This window comes from Ranitomeya imitator, chromosome 7 (genome assembly GCF_032444005.1).
Source record: "Ranitomeya imitator isolate aRanImi1 chromosome 7, aRanImi1.pri, whole genome shotgun sequence".
Lineage (NCBI taxonomy): Eukaryota > Metazoa > Chordata > Amphibia > Anura > Dendrobatidae > Ranitomeya > Ranitomeya imitator.
The window spans coordinates 191,824,529-191,841,782 of NC_091288.1; positions in this window are offsets into that span (position 1 = coordinate 191,824,529).

Below are 17,254 nucleotides of genomic sequence, written 5' to 3' on the forward strand. Positions count from 1 at the left end.
CTTACTGCTGCTGATCTGAGCTTAGGGAGAGGTTGCTGCCGCTTTGTCAGAAGCAGGGATAGCGTTAGGCAGGGTCCATTAACCACAAAACCGCTTGTGCTGCAGCGATTTGCACTGTCCAACACCACCCTCGGTGTGCAGGGACAGTGGAAGTTTTTTTTTTTTTTTTTTCCCCTCAGCGCTGTAGCTCATTGGGCTGCCCTAGAAGGCTCCCTGATAGCTGCATTGCTGTGTGTACGCCGCTGTGCAAACCAACTGCTTTTTTCAAAGCACAAATCCTCTTGTTCCTTCCTTTCTGCACAGCTATCTTTTTTGTTTGTCCACACTTTTTATTTCATTTGTGCATCAGTCCACTCCTTATTGCTGCCTGCCATACCTGGCTGAGATTACTGCAGGCAGGGAGATAGTAGCTGCCTGCCATACCTGGCTGAGATTACTGCAGGCAGGGAGATAGTAATTGTAGGACATTCCCTGTTTTTTTTTTTTTTTTTTTTTTGGTGGGAGATTAAGATTGGCAATTTGGCATTTCTGCTAGAGTGCCATCCCTGTGTGTGCCATCTCTCTCACATAGTGGGCCATAGAAAGCCTTTTCATTTTTCTGTATTTTTTTTTGTGGGGTGTATAAATTCTCCCTGATAAAAATACAGTGGGAGATTAATATTGGCCTTTGGGCTTGTGTGCCAGTCCTGAGTGTGCCATCTCTCTCACAAATAGTGGGCCATAGAAAGCCTATTTTATTTTTTTTGGGGTTTTATAAATTCTCCCTGAAAAAAAGGGAGATTAATATTGGCCTCTGGGCTTGTGTGCCAGTCCTGAGCGTGCCATCTGTGCCAGCCCTGAGCGTGCCATCTCTCTCACAAATAGTGGGCCATAGAAAGCCTATTTATTTTTTTTTTTGGTTTTATAAATTCTCCCTGAAAAAAAGGGAGATTAATATTGGCCTCTGGGCTTGTGTGCCAGTCCTGAGCGTGCCATCTGTGCCAGCCCTGAGCGTGCCATCTCTCTCACAAATAGTGGGCCATAGAAAGCCTATTTAATTTTTTTTTTTGTTTTATAAATTTTCCCTGAAAAAAGGGAGATTAATATTGGCCTCTGGGCTTGTGTGCCAGTTGTGAGCGTGCCATCTGTGCCAGTCCTGAGCGTGCCATCTCTCTCACAAATAGTGGGCCATAGAAAGCCTATTTAAATTTTTTTTTGGTTTTATAAATTCTCCCAGAAAAAAAGGGAGATTAATATTGGCCTCTGGGCTTCTGTGCCAGTCCTGAGCGTGCCATCTGTGCCAGTCCTGAGCGTCCCATCTCTCTCACAAATAGTGGGCCATAGAAAGCCTATTTTATTTTTTTGGGGGGTTTTATAATTTCTCCCTGAAAAAAAGGGAGATTAATATTGGCCTCTGGGCTTGTGTGCCAGTCCTGAGCGTGCCATCTGTGCCAGCCCTGAGCGTGCCATCTCTCTCACAAATAGTGGGCCATAGAAAGCCTATTTATTTTTTTTTTTTGTTTTATAAATTTTCCCTGAAAAAAGGGAGATTAATATTGGCCTCTGGGCTTGTGTGCCAGTTGTGAGCGTGCCATCTGTGCCAGTCCTGAGCGTGCCATCTCTCTCACAAATAGTGGGCCATAGAAAGCCTATTTAAATATTTTTTTGGTTTTATAAATTCTCCCAGAAAAAAAGGGAGATTAATATTGGCCTCTGGGCTTCTGTGCCAGTCCTGAGCGTGCCATCTGTGCCAGTCCTGAGCGTCCCATCTCTCTCACAAATAGTGGGCCATAGAAAGCCTATTTTATTTTTTTTTTGGGTTTTAGAAATTCTCCCTGGAAAAAAAAGGGAGATTAATATTGCCCTTTGGGCTTGTGTGCCAGTACTAAGCGTTCCATCTCTCTCTCTCTCTCTCTCAGTCAGTGGGCCATAGAACGCCTATTTTTGGTTTTATTTGTTTTATAAATTCTCCCTGAAAAAATCATTTTATTTTATTTGGTTTCTAAATTCTTCCTGATAAAATCTTTTTTTTTTTATTATTTTTTTTTCTAAAGTCTCCCTGAAAAAAAAAAAAAAAAACAGTGGGAGATTAATATTGGCCTTTCTGCTTGTGTGCCAGTCTTGACTCCTGGGTGTGCCATCTCTCTCTCTCTCTCTCTCTCTCTCTCTCTCTCCAATTGTGGTCCATAGAAAGCCTATATTTTTTTTCCTTGATTTGGGTTCTAAAATCTACCAGAGAAAATAACTACATCAATCATTGGTAGAAAAATATTGGCCTCTGGGTTTGTGTGCCACTCCTGACTCCTGTGTGCGTCATCTCTCAGTCAGTGGGCCATAGAACGCCTATTTTTGTTTTTATTTGTTTTATAAATTCTCCCTGAAAAAATCATTTTATTTTATTTGGTTTCTAAATTCTTCCTGATAAAATCATATTTTTTTTATTATTTTTTTTTCTAAAGTCTCCCTGAAAAAAAAAAAAAAAAACAGTGGGAGATTAATATTGGCCTTTCTGCTTGTGTGCCAGTCTTGACTCCTGGGTGCGTCATCTCTCAGTCAGTGGGCCATAGAACGCCTATTTTTGGTTTTATTTGTTTTCTAAATTCTCCCTGAAAAAATCATTTTATTTTATTTGGTTTCTAAATTCTTCCTGATAAAATCACATTTTTTTTATTATTTTTTTTTCTAAAGTCTCCCTGAAAAAAAAAAAAAAAAACAGTGGGAGATTAATATTGGCCTTTCTGCTTGTGTGCCAGTCTTGACTCCTGGGTGCGTCATCTCTCAGTCAGTGGGCCATAGAACGCCTATTTTTGGTTTTATTTGTTTTCTAAATTCTCCCTGAAAAAATCATTTTATTTTATTTGGTTTCTAAATTCTTCCTGATAAAATCACATTTTTTTTATTATTTTTTTTTCTAAAGTCTCCCTGAAAAAAAAAAAACACAGTGGGAGATTAATATTGGCCTTTCTGCTTGTGTGCCAGTCTTGACTCCTGGGTGCGTCATCTCTCAGTCAGTGGGCCATAGAACGCCTATTTTTGGTTTTATTTGTTTTCTAAATTCTCCCTGAAAAAATCATTTTATTTTATTTGGTTTCTAAATTCTTCCTGATAAAATCACATTTTTTTTATTATTTTTTTTTCTAAAGTCTCCCTGAAAAAAAAAAAAAAAAACAGTGGGAGATTAATATTGGCCTTTCTGCTTGTGTGCCAGTCTTGACTCCTGGGTGCGTCATCTCTCAGTCAGTGGGCCATAGAACGCCTATTTTTGGTTTTATTTGTTTTCTAAATTCTCCCTGAAAAAATCATTTTATTTTATTTGGTTTCTAAATTCTTCCTGATAAAATCACATTTTTTTTATTATTTTTTTTTCTAAAGTCTCCCTGAAAAAAAAAAAAAAACACAGTGGGAGATTAATATTGGCCTTTCTGCTTGTGTGCCAGTCTTGACTCCTGGGTGCGTCATCTCTCAGTCAGTGGGCCATAGAACGCCTATTTTTGGTTTTATTTGTTTTCTAAATTCTCCCTGAAAAAATCATTTTATTTTATTTGGTTTCTAAATTCTTCCTGATAAAATCACATTTTTTTTATTATTTTTTTTTCTAAAGTCTCCCTGAAAAAAAAAAAAAAAAAAACAACCAAAAAAAACAGTGGGAGATTAATATTGGCCTTTCTGCTTGTGTGCCAGTCTTGACTCCTGGGTGTGCCATCTCTCTCTCTCTCTCTCTCTCTCTCTCTCTCTCTCTCTCTCTCTCCAATTGTGGTCCATAGAAAGCCTATATTTTTTTTCCTTGATTTGGGTTCTAAAATCTACCAGAGAAAATAACTACATCAATCATTGGTAGAAAAATATTGGCCTCTGGGTTTGTGTGCCACTCCTGACTCCTGTGTGCGTCATCTCTCAGTCAGTGGGCCATAGAACGCCTATTTTTGTTTTTATTTGTTTTATAAATTCTCCCTGAAAAAATCATTTTATTTTATTTGGTTTCTAAATTCTTCCTGATAAAATCATATTTTTTTTATTATTTTTTTTTCTAAAGTCTCCCTGAAAAAAAAAAAAAAAACAAACAAAAAAAAAAAAAAACAGTGGGAGATTAATATTGGCCTTTCTGCTTGTGTGCCAGTCTTGACTCCTGGGTGTGCCATCTCTCTCTCTCTCTCTCTCTCTCCAATTGTGGTCCATAGAAAGCCTACATTTTTTTTCCTTGATTTGGGTTCCAAAATCTACCAGAGAAAATAACTCCATCAATCATTGGTAGAAAAATATTGGCCTCTGGGCTTGTGTGCCACTCCTGATTCCTGTGTGCGTCATCTCTCACTCAGTGGCCCATAGAAAGCATATAGTTTGTTACATTTGTTTTCTAAATTCTCCCTGCAAAAATCTTTTTTTTTTTTTTTGGGGGGTTTCTAAAGTGTTCCTGAAAAAAATAAAAATAAAAAAAAAATAATAGTGTGACATTAATATTAACATTTGTGCTTCAGTGACAGTCCTGCGTGTGGGGCATCTCTCTAATTTGCAGCCACCAAAAAAAGAGTGTGTAACATTGGGCCTGATTTTCGCTGTGGTCTCACCAACCTGTAAAGGGGTAGCTAAATCATACTGAAGTTATAGCTCACCGTGTAAGTTGTGTGACTACAACAAATAACGTTAGTTTGGTTACGTTTTTAAAACAATGAGGAAGTCTAGTGGAAGAGGTCGTGGCCGGGGGCGTTCATTGTCAGCTGGTAATGAGGGTAGTGGTAGTGGTGGAGCATCAGGTGGTCGTGGGGGAAAAAATATTGCACCTAAGTCTGGAGCTGTGGAGCCAGGTTCGTCGTCCGGCTACACAAGGCCTCGAACGCTCCCTTTTCTGGGATTAGGAAAACCGCTTTTAAAGCCGGAGCAGCAAGAGCAAGTTTTGGCTTATCTTGCTGACTCAGCCTCTAGCTCTTTTGCCTCATCTCGTGAAACTGGTAAAAGTAAAAGCAGCGCGTCGTTAGTGGATGTTCACGGTCAGGGACAAGTCACTTCCTTGTCCTCTTCAGCAAAAACAACAACAGAGAAGAATGCAGCAGGCGACACAACGGGTTACTCCATGGAGCTCTTTACACATACCGTCCCTGGCTTAGAAAGTGAAGCAGTTAACAGTCCATGCCCATTACAAATTGAATCTGACATGGAGTGCACTGACGCACAGCCACAGCCAGACTACTATGCTGGTCCTTTGACTCAGACCACAACATTGCCCTCGCAGGGTGCTGATCAAGAATCAGACCCTGATGAGACTATGTTGCCCCATCACGAACGCTATACCACCGAACGACACGGTGACACAGACGAAGTTGCGCAGGAGGTACAAGAAGAGTTATTAGATGACCCAGTTCTTGACCCCGATTGGCAGCCATTGGGGGAACAGGGTGCAGGCGGCAGCAGTTCTGAAGCAGAGGAGGAGGAGGGGCCGCAGCAGGCATCAACATCGCCACAGGTTCCATCTGCCGGGCCCGTATCTTGCCCAAAACGCGTGGCAAAGCCAAAACCTGGTGGAGGACAGCGTGGCCATCCGGTTAAAGCTCAGTCTGCAATGCCTGAAAAGGTATCCGATGCTAGAAAGAGTGCAGTCTGGCATTTTTTTAAACAACATCCAATTGATCAGCGCAAAGTCATCTGTCAAAAATGTTCTACTTCCTTAAGCAGAGGTCAGAATCTGAAAAGTCTCAATACTAGTTGCATGCATAGACATTTAACCACCATGCATTTGAAAGCTTGGACTAACTACCAAACGTCCCTTAAGGTTGTTGCACCCTCGGCCAATGAAGCTAGTCATCAACGCAACATCCCTTCCGGCAGTGTAGGACCACCATTTAGCGCACCACCTGCTGTATCTGTGCAGGTATCTTTGCCAGGCCAAAGCAGTCAGGGTCAGGGAATCACCAGTTTCGTAGTAGGAAACACTGCATCTAGGGCACCGGCGGCAACAATACCATCTCCCACCGTCTCTCAGTCTGCCATGTCCACCGGCACCCCCGCTAGTTCCACGATCTCCAGCTCTCCAGTCCAGCTCACCCTACATGAGACTATGGTTAGAAAAAGGAAATACTTAGCCTCGCATCCGCGTACACAGGGTTTGAACGCCCACATAGCTAGACTAATCTCGTTAGAGATGATGCCCTACCGGTTAGTTGAAAGCGAAGCTTTCAAAGACCTGATGGACTACGCTGTACCACGCTACGAGCTACCCAGTCGACACTTTTTTTCCAGAAAAGCCATCCCAGCCCTCCACCAGCATGTTAAAGAGCGCATCGTCCATGCACTCAGGCAATCTGTGAGCACAAAGGTGCACCTGACAACAGATGCATGGACCAGTAGGCATGGCCAGGGACGTTACGTGTCCATCACGGCACACTGGGTAAATGTGGTGGATTCAGGGTCCACAGGGGACAGCAAGTTTGGGACAGTTCTGCCTAGCCCACGGTCTAGTAAACAGTTGTCTGTAGCCGTTCGCACCCCCTCCTCCTCCTCCTCCTCCTCGTCCTCCTGCAGAAGCAAGAGCTCGTCCACAGACCGCAGTCGCACAAACACTCCATCCGCACCTGCCACTGTTGCACACCAGGTCTCCCATTATGGGGCAGCTACTGGCATACGTCAGCAGGCTGTATTGGCTATGAAGTGTTTGGGCGACAATAGACACACCGCGGAAGTTCTGTCCGAGTTCTTGCAGCAAGAAACGCAGTCGTGGCTGGGCACTGTAGATCTTGAGGCAGGCAAGGTAGTGAGTGATAACGGAAGGAATTTCATGGCTGCCATCTCCCTTTCCCAACTGAAACACATTCCTTGCCTGGCTCACACCTTAAACCTGGTGGTGCAGTGCTTCCTGAAAAGTTATCCGGGGTTATCCGACCTGCTCCTCAAAGTGCGTGGACTTTGCGCACATATCCGCCGTTCGCCTGTACACTCCAGCCGTATGCAGACCTATCAGCGTTCTTTGAACCTTCCCCAGCATCGCCTAATCATAGACGTTGCAACAAGGTGGAACTCAACACTGCACATGCTTCAGAGACTGTGCGAACAGAGGCGGGCTGTTATGTTTTTGTGGGAGGATACACATACACGGGCAGGCAGTAGGATGGCAGACATGGAGTTGTCAGGTGTGCAGTGGTCGAAGATTCAAGACATGTGTCAAGTCCTTCAGTGTTTTGAGGAATGCACACGGCTGGTTAGTGCAGACAACGCCATAATAAGCATGAGCATCCCCCTAATGCGTCTGCTGATGCAAAGTTTGACGCACATAAAGGATCAGGCGTCTGCACCAGAGGAAGAGGAAAGCCTTGATGACAGTCAGCGATTGTCTGGTCAGGGCAGTGTACATGACGAGGTACCGGGCGAAGAGGAGGTGGAGGATGAGGAGGATGATGGGGATGAGTATATTTTTAATGAGGAAGCTTTCCCGGGGGCACGGGAAATTGGTGGCGTGGCAAGGCCGGGTTCTGGTTTTTTGAGGGACACAAGTGACGTAGATTTGCCTGCAACTGCCCCTCAACCAAGCACAACCGCAGATTTGACAACGGGAACTTTGGCCCACATGGCGGATTATGCCTTGCGTATCCTCAAAAGGGACACACGCATTACAAAAATGATGAACGATGACGATTACTGGTTGGCCTGCCTCCTTGATCCTCGCTATAAAGGCAAATTGCAAAATATTATGCCACATGAGAACTTGGAACTAATATTAGCAACAAAACAATCAACTCTTGTTGACCGTTTGCTTCTGGCATTCCCTGCACACAGCGCCCGTGATCGTTCTCACACGAGCTCCAGGGGCCAGCAGACCAGAGGTGTTAGAGGGGCAGAAATCAGAAGTGGCGTTGGCCAGAGGGGTTTTCTGACCAGGTTGTGGAGTGATTTTTCTATGACCGCAGACAGGACAGGTACTGCAGCATCAATTCAAAGTGACAGGAGACAACATTTGTCCAGTATGGTTACAAACTATTTTTCATCCCTTATCGACGTTCTCCCTCAACCGTCATTCCCATTTGATTACTGGGCATCCAAATTAGACACCTGGCCAGAATTGGCAGAATATGCATTGCAGGAGCTTGCTTGCCCGGCAGCTAGTGTCCTATCAGAAAGAGTATTCAGTGCTGCAGGTTCAATACTAACAGAAAAAAGGACTCGTCTGGCTACCCAAAATGTAGATGATCTAACCTTCATTAAAATGAACCACAACTGGATTTCAAAATCTTTTGCCCCACCCTGCCCGGCTGACACCTAGCTTTCCTATGAAAAGGTCTTGCCTGTGGACTATTCTGAATGACTTTTCCAATCTCGTAATTTTCTTCACCTGATTGTCCAGCATACGACATGTTTCCACCTCACGAAATGGCCAAACTCCCCACACGGGGCCGTGCTATCGCCACTTTGCGCTTGGACCCTTGAGAGTGCTGTTTGTCTGAAGAGGTGGGTGTGGCCGCTTTTGGTCGACGGCACTGCCACTGGGTCCCTCATAGTACAATAAAGTGTCTCTGGCGGTGGTGGTGCGCACCCAACGTCAGACACACCGTTGTAATATGAGGGGCCCTGTGCCTGTAACGCCGGCCACAAGACAGTTCCCCCCCCCAGCTCAAACAGTGCTCTACCACTAGCAAAATTATCTCTCACAGCTTCACCAATGTGTAGTCTAGGCGCTGACATCCTTCAATGCCTGGCACTGACAATACCATTGTTTTGACATTTTTGTTATGTTAGGCCTTCGAAGCCTGTCTGCGGTCCCTTCTTTCTACAACTACTACACTGACCAGGCCACTGCTGGCCGTGTTACCCTGGAACCAATTTAAAAGTGCCTACAGTCAGCCCAATTTTGTTATGTTAGGCCTTCGAAGACTGTCTGCCGTCACTCCTTCCACTAGACTTCCACTGACCATACACTGCTGCCCATGTACCCCTGGAACCAATTTAAAGTGCCTACAGCCAGCCCAATTTTGTTATGTTAGGCCTTCGAAGCCTGTCTGCGGTCACTCCTTCCACTAGACTTCCACTGACCAGACCACTGCTGCCCGTGTACCCCTGGAACCAATTTAAAAGTGCCTACAGCCAGCCCAAGTTTGTTATGTTAGGCCTTGGAAGCCTGTCTGCGGTCACTCCTTCCACTAGACTTCCACTGACCAGACCACTGCTGCCCGTGTACCCCTGGAACCAATTTAAAAGTGCCTACAGCCAGCCCAAGTTTGTTATGTTAGGCCTTGGAAGCCTGTCTGCGGTCACTCCTTCCACTAGACTTCCACTGACCAGACCACTGCTGCCCGTGTACCCCTGGAACCAATTTAAAAGTGCCTACAGCCAGCCCAAGTTTGTTATGTTAGGCCTTCGAAGCCTGTCTGCGGTCCATTCTTTCAACTACTACTACACTGACCAGGTCACTGCTGCCCGTGTACCCCTGGAACCAATTTAAAAGTGCCTACAGCCAGCCCAAGTTTGTTATGTTAGGCCTTGGAAGCCTGTCTGCGGTCACTCCTTCCACTAGACTTCCACTGACCAGACCACTGCTGCCCGTGTACCCCTGGAACCAATTTAAAAGTGCCTACAGCCAGCCCAAGTTTGTTATGTTAGGCCTTGGAAGCCTGTCTGCGGTCACTCCTTCCACTAGACTTCCACTGACCAGACCACTGCTGCCCGTGTACCCCTGGAACCAATTTAAAAGTGCCTACAGCCAGCCCAAGTTTGTTATGTTAGGCCTTCGAAGCCTGTCTGCGGTCCATTCTTTCAACTACTACTACACTGACCAGGTCACTGCTGCCCGTGTACCCCTGGAACCAATTTAAAAGTGCCTACAGCCAGCCCAAGTTTGTTATGTTAGGCCTTGGAAGCCTGTCTGCGGTCACTCCTTCCACTAGACTTCCACTGACCAGACCACTGCTGCCCGTGTACCCCTGGAACCAATTTAAAAGTGCCTACAGCCAGCCCAAGTTTGTTATGTTAGGCCTTGGAAGCCTGTCTGCGGTCACTCCTTCCACTAGGCCTCCACTGACCACACCACTGCTGTCCGTGTACCCCTGGAACCAATTTAAAATTGCCTACAGCCATGTGTTATTATTTTAGGCCTTCGATGCCTGTCTGCGGTCACTCCTTCCACTAGGCCTCCACTGACCACACCACTGCTGCCCGTGTACCCCTGGAACCAATTTAAAATTGCCTACAGCCAGCCCAATTTTTTTATTTTAGGCCTTCGATGCCTGTCTGCGGTCCATTCTTTCAACTACTACTACACTGACCAGGTCACTGCTGCCCGTGTACCCCTGGAACCAATTTAAAATTGCCTACAGCCAGCCCAATTTTTTTATTTTAGGCCTTCGATGCCTGTCTGCGGTCCATTCTTTCAACTACTACTACACTGACCAGGTCACTGCTGCCCGTCTACCCCTGGAACCAATTTAAAATTGCCTACAGCCATGTGTTATTATTTTAGGCCTTCGATGCCTGTCTGCGGTCACTCCTTCCACTAGGCCTCCACTGACCACACCACTGCTGTCCGTGTACCCCTGGAACCAATTTAAAATTGCCTACAGCCATGTGTTATTATTTTAGGCCTTCGATGCCTGTCTGCGGTCACTCCTTCCACTAGGCCTCCACTGACCACACCACTGCTGTCCGTGTACCCCTGGAACCAATTTAAAATTGCCTACAGCCAGCCCAATTTTTTTATTTTAGGCCTTCGATGCCTGTCTGCGGTCCATTCTTTCAACTACTACTACACTGACCAGGTCACTGCTGCCCGTGTACCCCTGGAACCAATTTAAAATTGCCTACAGCCATGTGTTATTATTTTAGGCCTTCGATGCCTGTCTGCGGTCACTCCTTCCACTAGGCCTCCACTGACCACACCACTGCTGCCCGTGTACCCCTGGAACCAATTTAAAATTGCCTACAGCCAGCCCAATTTTTTTATTTTAGGCCTTCGATGCCTGTCTGCGGTCCATTCTTTCAACTACTACTACACTGACCAGGTCACTGCTGCCCGTGTACCCCTGGAACCAATTTAAAATTGCCTACAGCCAGCCCAATTTTTTTATTTTAGGCCTTCGATGCCTGTCTGCGGTCCATTCTTTCAACTACTACTACACTGACCAGGTCACTGCTGCCCGTCTACCCCTGGAACCAATTTAAAATTGCCTACAGCCATGTGTTATTATTTTAGGCCTTCGATGCCTGTCTGCGGTCACTCCTTCCACTAGGCCTCCACTGACCACACCACTGCTGTCCGTGTACCCCTGGAACCAATTTAAAATTGCCTACAGCCATGTGTTATTATTTTAGGCCTTCGATGCCTGTCTGCGGTCACTCCTTCCACTAGGCCTCCACTGACCACACCACTGCTGTCCGTGTACCCCTGGAACCAATTTAAAATTGCCTACAGCCAGCCCAATTTTTTTATTTTAGGCCTTCGATGCCTGTCTGCGGTCCATTCTTTCAACTACTACTACACTGACCAGGTCACTGCTGCCCGTGTACCCCTGGAACCAATTTAAAATTGCCTACAGCCATGTGTTATTATTTTAGGCCTTCGATGCCTGTCTGCGGTCACTCCTTCCACTAGGCCTCCACTGACCACACCACTGCTGCCCGTGTACCCCTGGAACCAATTTAAAATTGCCTACAGCCAGCCCAATTTTTTTATTTTAGGCCTTCGATGCCTGTCTGCGGTCCATTCTTTCAACTACTACTACACTGACCAGGTCACTGCTGCCCGTGTACCCCTGGAACCAATTTAAAATTGCCTACAGCCAGCCCAATTTTTTTATTTTAGGCCTTCGATGCCTGTCTGCGGTCCATTCTTTCAACTACTACTACACTGACCAGGTCACTGCTGCCCGTCTACCCCTGGAACCAATTTAAAATTGCCTACAGCCATGTGTTATTATTTTAGGCCTTCGATGCCTGTCTGCGGTCACTCCTTCCACTAGGCCTCCACTGACCACACCACTGCTGTCCGTGTACCCCTGGAACCAATTTAAAATTGCCTACAGCCATGTGTTATTATTTTAGGCCTTCGATGCCTGTCTGCGGTCACTCCTTCCACTAGGCCTCCACTGACCACACCACTGCTGTCCGTGTACCCCTGGAACCAATTTAAAATTGCCTACAGCCAGCCCAATTTTTTTATTTTAGGCCTTCGATGCCTGTCTGCGGTCCATTCTTTCAACTACTACTACACTGACCAGGTCACTGCTGCCCGTGTACCCCTGGAACCAATTTAAAATTGCCTACAGCCATGTGTTATTATTTTAGGCCTTCGATGCCTGTCTGCGGTCACTCCTTCCACTAGGCCTCCACTGACCACACCACTGCTGTCCGTGTACCCCTGGAACCAATTTAAAATTGCCTACAGCCATGTGTTTTTATTTTAGGCCTTCGATGCCTGTCTGCGGTCCATTCTTTCAACTACTACTACACTGACCAGGGCACTGCTGGCCGTGTACCCCTGGAACCAACATCAGAAAATATAAAAATAAGTATTTTGCTTATAAAAAAGAAAATACTGGTGAGATATCAAATGCAGACATTTTAACATTAAAAACAAACACACAACTAAAATCTGGTACAGTACTAAAAATGGCCACCAGCTACAATTACTTTCTCCTGCAAGTAGTTAACTGAAAGTTTTTTTAAATTGAAAACACACATATGGCATCCACCGAGTGTTGTCCTGTCGCGTCTTCTTTATATTATTGCCGAGAAGATGCAAAATAATGAAAATAATAAAATCATTAATTACCAAAATAATAGAGAAAGTCAACACCACATTGCAAATAAACATTCATTCCAAATAAAGAAGCAGGGCGCGTCCGAGGGTGAGTATATACCTAATAAGAATCTAATCACCCTCGGACGCGCAATGCTTATTTCCAACAGCCTTCCTTCCTAAGAATCATCCCTTCCGTGGTGTAGAGAGACGTTGTGTTACACTCCAAGGTGTTCCCCAGGTTGCCTTTCCTGAGCTTCGATCTACCGGCTCTCGTTTAGTAGTTGTTGGAAACTACGCTGCATTAGGCCTTCAAATTGGGTATGGGGTGTAGAGAGATGGTGTGTTCCACTCCAAGGTGTTCCCCAGGTTGCCTTTCCTGAGCTTCGATCTTCCGGCTCTCGTTTAGTAGTTCTTGGAAACTACACTGCATTAGGCCTTCAAATTGGGTATGGGGTGTAGAGAGAGGGTGTGTTACACTCCAAGGTGTTCCCCAGGTTGCCTTTCCTGAGCTTCGATATTCCGGCTCTCGTTTAGTAGTTGTCGGAAACTACGCTGCATTAGGCCTACAAATTGGGTATGGGGTGTAGAGAGAGGGTGTGTTACACTCCAAGGTGTTCCCCAGGTTGCCTTTCCTGAGCTTCGATCTTCATGCTCTCGTTTAGTAGTTGTCGGAAACTACGCTGCATTAGGCCTACAAATTGGGTATGGGGTGTAGAGAGAGGGTTTGTTACACTCCAAGGTGTTCCCCAGGTTGCCTTTCCTGAGCTTCGATCTTCCGGCTCTCGTTTAGTAGTTGTTGGAAACTACGCTGCATTAGGCCTTCAAATTGGGTATGGGGTGTAGCGAGAGGGTGTGTTACACTCCAAGGTGTTCCCCAGGTTGCCTTTCCTGAGCTTCGATCTTCCGGCTCTCGTTTAGTAGTTCTTGGAAACTACACTGCATTAGACCTTCAAATTGGGTATGGGGTGTAGAGAGAGGGTGTGTTACACTCTAAGGTGTTCCCCAGGTTTCCTTGCCATTGCTTCGGTCTTCCGACTCTCGTTTAGTAGTTGTAGAAAAGTACACTGCATTAGGCCATACAAAATGGGTATGGGGTGGAGAGAGATGGTGTGTTACACTCCAAGGTGTTCCCCAGGTTGCCTTTCCTGAGCTTCTATCTTCAGGCTCTCATTAAATTGTGGTTAAATGGAACAACTGCATTTGGCGTACTAGTTGGTTTGGGGCCTACTATCGTTGTCTGCCACTCCTTGCTGTTCTCCTCCACTGAACAAAGCTGTGCCGCCTGTTTACTACGGTTGCCAATTTTGAACTGCATTTCGACTACTTACTGATTTGGCCCTACTCTCTGTGTCAGCCTCTCATTCCAGTTGTCCTCCACTGCAATGCCCCCTGGTTATTCCTGTGTTACCAATTTTGAACTGCATTTAGCCCACTTTCTTCTTTGGGCCTATATCTGTGTTTCCACTTCATCGTGCCCATTGCCCAGCCAGTGATAGATGAGTCTGCTGGTACATTGACCCATAACGCAACATTCCCCGTGCACGCTACACAACAACATTGTGACCCTGCTGAAAGTCAGGTTGCTCTTCCCGCATACCATACCACCTTACACGGGGACAAAGAGGAAGGTGCAGATGAAAGTGCAGGTTCCTTCATCAGGTGGGGGGAGGAATACTAGTTGGCGACGTCACTGGCACAGGGCCTCTCATAGTACGCAAAAGTGTTGCTGCCGGTGGGAGGCGCCCCCGCCGTGCAAACACACCGCTGTACTTTGAGGGGCCCTGTGCCAGTGCCAATGCCAACGAGTGGGCCCCCCCTGCTTGCTCAGGTTCACAGCACTTGCAAAGTTGAAATACTTACCTCTCCCTGCTCCACTGCCGTGACGTGGTCCAGATTTCCTGGGCCCACTAATTACTTGAACCAGCCCTACCCCCCACAACTTTAGCCAAATGACCCCCAATTTCAAATGCCTTCCAATTATTATAAGGTAAATTACGCTTGACAAGCTTCATTAAGAAGAATGGATGGTTTTGACATTAAAATGGGCACTCTAGGTGTTTTCCTGGCCCCCACTCACTGCCGACTATGCTGCCCCATTGACTTGCATTGGGTTTCGTGTTTCGGTCGATCCCGACTTTACGTCATAATCGGCCGATTTCACTCGACCCGACTTTGGACATAGTCGGGTTTCGCAAAACCCGGCTCGACTCTAAAAAGGTCAAGGTCGCTCAACTCTAATTGACACAACTGCTTTATTCATAAGGACGACTTTGAGGCCTTTGTTGTAAGGATCGGCGAGAGTGCCAGCGGTTGGACTCACCCAGTAATCATGTATTTTATCATCTATCCTGTGAACAGGTAATATATTTTTTTTTGTCGGGAAACCCCTTGAAATCGTTCATTCAAAACTAGGCAGAGAAACCCTTGTGTGGCCCAATATTTCATACCAAATCCTAGAAATACGTTGCACTTGTAGGTTCTATGTACATGGCCTTCATAAGCTATATTACAAGGGAGAATTTTAGCCAAATGTATACTATGAGCGTATGTACACATGGATTTCTGTGAGCCAGTTGTAATGGTACCTCTACATTTACCATCAGATATACTAACTTTTGTGTCCTCATCTCCATCCCTTGTCATCTGGTTAACCTCTCAGTCAATCATCTTGAGAATCCTTCCAGCTTTCCCTCTATACTGGTAGCCAAAAATGGTCAAAGAAGGCTTCTTACTGATGATGATTTGGTAGCTTAATGTATTTTTTGTACACGGAGGTGTAACTACCGCAGTCTCAGATGTCGAGAGCAGACCAATGCGAGTGTGAGTGAGCAGTTCGCCGATGCCAGCAGAAACTTCAACTGGACATGCATTCTCGGACGTACTGTACATCCAGTTGAAGTCAATTGCGGTGAACAGACCTATGCACAGCAATACATATTACCGGCCAATCAGAGGCTAAAAGCATGCAAGTGACTCTTGTTGCATGGTAGTGATGTCATACACTCCCATCGCTTGCACGCTGAAGTCTGCTGCCGGTTTCAGAAGAGGACACCACATGGAGTGGAGGGAAGTTGAGAATATTCGGGTTTTTTTCTATGCATTAAAGAACAGCAGCAGAACGAGGGACAGATACAAGGATGGGGAATATATATATACCAGGATGGCAAACATATATCAGCATGGGGCCCAGCATAAGGGAAATATACCAAGATAATGAAATTATATCAAGATAAGGGACATATTACCAGCATGGGGCCCAGGATGAGGGTCGTATACCAGGATGGGGGATATATATACCAGGATGGGGTTCATGATGGGGGATACACAGTGGGGAAAATAAGTATTTGATACACTGCAAATTTTGTCGGTGCAACTGCAGAATCACACTATGTCGGTGCAGCTGCAGAATCACACTATCTCGGTGCAGCTGCATAATCACACTATGTCGTGCAGCTGCAGAATCACACTATGTCGGTGCAGCCGCAGAATCACACTATGTCGGTGCAGCCGCAGAATCACACTATCTCGGTGCAGCTGCATAATCACACTATGTCGTGCAGCTGCAGAATCACACTGTCATGCAGCTGCATAATCACACTATGTCGTGCAGCTGCAGAATCACACTATGTTGGTGCAGCTGCAGAATCACACTGTCATGCAGCTGCAGAATCACACTATGTTGGCGCAGCTGCAAAAAGAATCAGACCATGTTGGTGCAGCTACAGAATCCCACTATGTTGGTGCAGCTGCAGAATCACACTATGTCGGTGCAGCTACAGATTCACTCTGTCAGTGCAGCTGCAGATTTACTCTGTCAGTGCATCTACAGATTCACGCTATGTCAGTGCATCTACAGATTCACGCTATGTCAGTGCATCTACAGATTCACGCTATGTCAGTGCAGCTGCAGATTCTCACTCTGTCAGTGCAGCTGCAGATTCACTCTCAGTGCAGCTGCAGATTCACTCTGTCAGTACAGTTGCAGATTCTCACTGTTAGTGCAGCTGCAGATTCACTCTGTCAGTGCAGCTGCAGATTCACTCTGTCAGTGTAGAAGGGTGGTGCTGTAATGAACAGTAAGGAACACGCTGTTACTTTAAGAGACTGCACCCCCTTGTCTAGCGTGATGGAATGTTCACTGTATATAGTGAATAGACTGTATAATGGACTGGACTGTGCAGATGTCAGGGGTGGAGCCTGAACTGTGTGTGAGCTGAGGCTGCTACAGAGAGAACTTTGTGCTAATAGCTGCTAGAGAGAAGAACTGTGTCCTGATATAGCTGCAAGAGAGGACCCACCACCTGTAACGGAGTGGATTTGCGAGATTGGACAGACTTTTCCTGGTGCAGTGAGTGTTAGCTCGAGGAACCACGAAGATACCGAGAAAGGGATTTACAGTTTCCAGGAGCACCTCCAGGACCCAGAAGCAAGGAGAAGACCACGTCTCACGGAGCTGGCAGAGAGCCGTGCGCGCCACCGTACTAGACTACTGGGGGCCCCCCCGGGACTGTATCTGAGTCCCCAACATCACTGTGAGTTTGTTCCTGATTTGTGCACATGTCA